Source organism: Arvicola amphibius, chromosome 1 (assembly GCF_903992535.2).
Source record: "Arvicola amphibius chromosome 1, mArvAmp1.2, whole genome shotgun sequence".
In the NCBI taxonomy this organism is placed as follows: Eukaryota; Metazoa; Chordata; class Mammalia; order Rodentia; family Cricetidae; genus Arvicola; species Arvicola amphibius.
Window position 1 is genome coordinate 99112835 of NC_052047.1, and position 6142 is coordinate 99118976.

The window sequence follows — 6142 nt, forward strand, 5'->3', positions numbered from 1 at the left end:
TGGGGGCGGTGGAAACTGCAGGCAAGGGCCAGGCTCCAGGGAGGCACCAGGAAGGGCCTGGGCTCCTAGAAACATCACGGTGCTTCCCTGCTTTCCCTTCTCCTTCCCTCCTTTCTTTTCCTTTTCTTTCTGTTTCTTTTTGTTTGTTTGTTAGTTTTGAGACAGGACTCATGTAGCCCAGGCTGTCCTGAGCTCACTATGTAGTCCAGGATGGCCATGGGCTCCTGACATTCCTGTTAACATGAGAGGCGTGGGCCATCACAGCTGGCTCATGCCATGCTCCAGCAGCCTGGGGACACTAGGCCAGCGTTCTACCAACTGAGGCCCAGTCAGGGTCCCCCACCTTTTTTTTATATTGTAAGGTGACAACCAGTGTTAATGGTCTACCAGCAAACTGCAGAATCACCTGGCATACAGGGCTGTGGGATTGTTGTGGGAGACTATCTTGCTTGCATTAATTGATGTGGGGAAGTGCCTCTTGATGTGGGGGGCACCGTCCCCCAGCTGGGACCCTGGACTGCAGGCCTACAGACAGTGCTGCCTGGCGGTCTCTGGGCTTGTGAGCTCCCTTACTACATGCACAGGAGATGACAAGACGGTGCGTGGAACAAAGGACAACCGTGCATGCTCTCCTGTGTGCTCCTTCCACATTCTGCAGGCGACAGTGACTCACAGATCCCCCAGCTGGCCAGTGAGAGACAGGATCCCTGCTTCTGCCTCCCTTCTCCAGGGCACGGGGCTGACAGGCTGGGGAGGCCCCACATGAGGATGCTCCAAACTGCCTGTCACTCCGGGTCTTCTGGGCTCCATGGGCAGTGCACCCACATACACACATATACATACAATTAAGATGTTTTTTCAGCCAGGTTGTGGTGGTGCATGCCTTTAATTCCAGCACTGCAGAGGCGGGGGGTGGGGGGATCTCTGTGAGTTCAAGGTCAGCCTGGTCTACAGAGTTCCAGAACAACCAGAGCTACATAAATAAATTTTGTCTTTAAAAAAAAAACTTTTTTAAAATTATGGGTAAGGATACGAGTCAATTGCTGAGTAATCCCAGGAACCCATATCATCAAATAAAAGAATCCTAAAACCCAGAAATCAGAAATAAAAACATGGTCTTAATTCCAGGCATGAAGTGGGCAAATTCCTTCTCTAAAATGTCATATACCAAAAAAAAAAAAAAAAAAAAAAAAAAAAAAAAGCCATGTTTATGCAAAGGTCCTGCCACAAGGTGGGGAGCTATCAGTTTGACGTTTGATACTCCTGTGGGTGATGAGGTCATGGCTTTGTCAAACGGTGCAGTCATAGTGGACTCCCTTAAGGAAGTGCATCTAAATTGAGCTTGGAAAATGAAAGCGCCAAGAAGACAGAGCAACCTGTGCAAAGGTCCTGTGCAGTTCAGAGTTTGGCATGTTGTTGGGAGAGCATCCAGGAGGTCTGTGTGGTTAGAGCAGAGGGAGGAGGGAGGCAGAAGGGGGGCAGCAGGAGGGAGGCAGAAGGGGGAAAGCAGGAGGGAGGCAGAAGGGGGGCAGCAGGAGAGAGGCAGAGGCCCTTCTGGGATCAGGGACTTGAACTCTGAACCAGAGGAAGGTGGCAGCTCATGGGCAGAGGCAGACAGAGAGAGCAGAATGGGAGACAGGGAGCCCGGCCGGCCGAGTGGCTCTGGATGCCCCCGCCCCACATGAGGCCAAGAACTTAGAGCGAAGCTCTGACATCATGTTTTCTCACAGGGTGTAACAGGACTCTGGTCCTGTCCCCAAGGAGAGTTTTCCGGGGCAGTGACTCAGGCAGGCTCTCATCCTATGAGCGGCCAGACATTTGTAAGACAGGAAACAGCGGGCAGCAGGTGGGGTTGGCGCAGGTGCGGTGGGAGACAAGGAGAACACAGAAGAGCTGGGGGCAGGAGGCCACTGTGTTTCCCTACTCGCGGGGACAGGACAGCTGATGTCTCACTTCGGGAAGAGATTTCGGGCCCTGCATCCTCAAGCGGCTGGCCTGATCTCTCTGGAAGTCTGCACCAAAAATCTCTTCTCAAAATGGCTACATAGGCTGGTCTTGCAACAAAACGCCATTCATCAAACGCCATTCTTCCCCACCTCACCTGCAGGACAGTCACCAGGTAGCCCTCCCTCCCCGTATGTTTTTTTTTTCCTTTGAGACAGGAATTCCGGACCTAAGATTGTTTCAAATGTATAATCCTAGTGATTCAGCATCTCAGATTCTAGGTTAGGATAGACTACAGTGAGGTCAGCCTGGGTAATAAACGGACACACTGTCTCAAAAAGTGTGTGTGGTTGATGTGTGGATCAGCATGTGAAAGTCTTTTCTAGAAGCCCGTAGTGGCTCATGAGTGAAGCACCCCCTAAAATCCCACAGGGTGGAGCTGGGAGCTTGGTAAAATGGAGCCCCGCCCAGAAGCCCCAGCGAAGGGCTGGGGGCGTGGCCAGGGATAAAGAGCTTGTTTATTATGCTCCAGGCTTGCCTTGGGTTTTATCTCCAGTACTAGGAAAACAAAATAAGGGAGGAGAAGAAGGCTTAGTCGTTAGGTGCTGGCAGTGGAAGACTAAAGAACTGCACTTGATCCACAGAAAGGACCCATGAAAGATGGAAGGAGATGAAGTTATCATCTGATCCCTCCACCAAGGTCATGGCAAGGGGCTCTTCCATTAGCGCATACTGTTGTAGGAGCCAACCGCTGCTTGTTGGTCCCAGCCACCCAGAACCAAAATAACCACACAGAAACTTTATTATTTAAAACACTGTTTGGCCCATTAGCTCTAACTTCTTATTGGCGAACTTTCATATCTTAATTTAACCCATTTTTATTAATCTGTGTATTGCCATGTGGCTGTGGCTTACCAGCTAAAGTTCTGTCTGGCTCCGGAAGGGCTACATGGCTTTTCTCTTTTTTCACCTCCTTTCCCCCAGCATTTTGTTTAGTTTCTCCCCCAGCTCCTTTCTTTTGCCCTATCAGGCCAAGCCAGTTTTCTTTATTAATTAACCAATCGTATTCACAGCATACAAAGGGGAATCCCACATCAGCATAGATCGTGTAGAATGCACACACGTACACACACAAAGAAAGACACAATTAAGACAAAATTGCAGTTAAGCTTTGACTCTGCCTCCATGCTGGAGGAAAATGAATTTCTGACCTGGATGGGCTGACGTAGCACCGGAAACTACTCTGCTGAACAGTACCACTTTCCTAGACGCATGCAGTCAGATTATTTCTAGGGCTGGTGCCATGGCTCAAAGGATAAAGGGGGCTTGCTGCCAGGCCTGCTTATCTGACTGACTTCAATCCCAGGATCTGAACAGTGGAAGGCAAAGACAGAGAGGCTCCCAACCCTCACTGTTACATGGGTACAACACCCATGCATATTAAAATAATTTCAGATGTAACAAAAATTGTAGTTCAGGGGCCTGGAGAGATGGCTCAGAGGTTAAGAGCACTGACTGCTCTTCCAGAGGTCCTGAGTTCAATTCCCAGCACCCACATGGTGGCTCACAACCATCTATAATGAGGTCTGGTGCCCTCTTCTGGCCTGCAGGCATACACCCAGATAGAATATTGTATACATAATAAATTTAAAAATATTTTTAAAATTGTAGTTTAATTCATAAACTGGAGATAGAAAAAGATTGTCAAGGACTCCATTTAATAAGATTGTAAATGTGTCTGTCTCAAAATATCTTTTTTTGTTGACAGTGGGATTAACATAACTGTTAAATATTCAATTAAAGTGTATATATTATATTTTGGTTTTTGTGGAGGGAGTGTAGGTGTGAGGTGAGCGCCTGCAGCAGTGTGGCAGTCAGAGGACATGGGGATGGGTTCTGCCCTCTACCACGTGGGTCATCAGGCTCGGCAGAGAGGGTGTTTGTTACACAGCGAAGCTGACTAATACCTAGGCATATCTTTTACTATCTTTATTTTTACCTGTTTTTCTGAACTTGCCCGGTGGGACTCCTCAGGGTCTGCTCTTTTTAGTTCCGACGTGGCAGGTGCTGTCCTGTCTCACCTGTGCTTCTCCTCCTCTGTCCAGATAAGTGCTCTGTGGAGATGGCTGCCCTCCCAGCACCCACAAGGAAGCCTCCCCACCCCGCTTGAATTCACCATGGAGCTTACAGTGTTCTAACCCACTTAGAACTTATCCCTGTTAGGTATTCTTGAGTCTCTGGCCTCTCTAGTGACAGACTCACAGATAAGTGTCCCCATCTGTGGAGCTCATTGTCCACTGAGTGTCCAACTGGCCCTGGGGCTTCCTGGCTCAGGCCCCAGGATTTTGTTCTCAGACAGGGTTTTCTATATCTTGGTTGGCTTGGAGCTCACTATGTACACCAGGCTGGTCTCAGACTCACAGAATCCCCCTATCTCTACCCCCCCACCCCAGTCACAGTCATGGGTTGTTAAATTATTATACTAGAGGTGCTGGAGAGATGGCTCAGAGGTTAAGAACAATGACTGTCCTTCCAGAGGTCCTGAGTTCAATTCCCAGCACCCACATGGTGGCTCACAACCATCTATAATGAGATCTGCTGCCCTCTTCTGCAGGCATACATGCAGTCAGAAAACTGTATACATAATAAACAAATAAAGTCTTAAAAAATTATGATACTAGATTGTAGGTTGAGTCCCCAAATTCTGGGAGTAAGCTTGGTGCAGCTCCAGAATCGACATTCCTAAATAGGCTTCCCTCAAATACAGAATTTAGTACCCAGTCTCCCCCCCAGTCCAGAAAAGACAGTTTACACTCCAGATTCCTGAATCTAGGATCTGGAAATACAGAATTCCACAATTTGGAACCCAAACTCAGGACCCAAATCTTCCTGAAATACAGGTTCCGAATTCCACCTTCTCCAGAGATCCAAGCTCCGGAATTTTGAATACAGCCCAATGGGCTAGAAGCCAGCGACGTCCTTTGGAATGCAATTTATTTATTTTTATTATTATTTAAAACTGGCTCCAAAATCCAGCCTGGGCGGGGACAGTGGTGCCAGGTTATGGAGGGATGGGCACAGAGCAGTGAGTTCCAGGGCTGAGGGTCCAGGGGTCCGGATTTCCTGTGTACCCCCAAAGCAGACAGCAAGCAGCCACTTTGTAGCGCCCCAGGCACAGGGGGCGGGGAGAGCCCCAGCTCCGTCCTATGCTGTTGGAGGGGTGTTCTCCAGGCCGGTCCTAGATTATCATGGATCTCAGTTTTCGCTCCTGGAACCCTGGAAACTCTACTCCACATCCTCTGTGTTGAGAGCCGGTGGGATGGGTAAGCCTGCAGGTCCGGGCAGTGAGAGGACACCTCAGCTGCAGCTGTCACTGCAGCTGTCACCGCCCCATCCGCTCAGCGCCAAAATTTGAAAATCGCAGGACAGCTTCCAAAGTGCACGTGGGAGGAGAGGGTCCCGCCCCATCCAAGGCACCGCAGGGTTTTCTGGGACTTAGAGTCCAGAAGTGCAGGGGTTGGGTGACCCAAGAACCCCGCCCCGTGCTGAGAGAAGAGGGCAGGAAGTCAACCACAAGTCTTGGCTTTGCAGAGCACAGCAAGCCAACAAGTGGAGGGAAAACACACTTAGGAGGGACCACTAGCAACAAGCCCTGAAGTCAGAGTACAGCAAGGGCCGAAAGGGGTGAGGGCGCAGTAAAGAAACGGAAATGGCCACTTTGTGGATGGAAAATGAAAAGTTTATTCCAAACTGTTTCTTGGGCTGTCACCCAGGGAAAACAGAGAGGTGCGACCCGGGGAATAGATTTGGAGGATTACAAAAATGGGTTCCTGGAGAGGAGAGGGGCCAGTGAGCTCGTGGAGAAGATGGGGGTGCTTGAAAATGTGAGTGGAGCCTGGGAGAGTCTAGAGGCCATTGTGGATTTTGATGTGTTGATAGGCACCACAGGCAGGTATTAATTGGAGAGCCACATGTCCCTTCTGCCAGAGACAAGGAAAATTATTCCTTTTGGCAGATGGAAATAGGCTTCAGAAGTTCCTGAGAGATGCTGACTTTTTAATCTAACTGCCAGAAATCCCCCGATAGCTCAGGTAGAGCTGGGCCTAGACTCAATTTCGAGTCAGTGGGCCTGTCCTTTTATTGGAGGGGGGGACTTGGGTTGGCATTCCCTTTGGGTCTGAGAAGAGGAAATGCATGC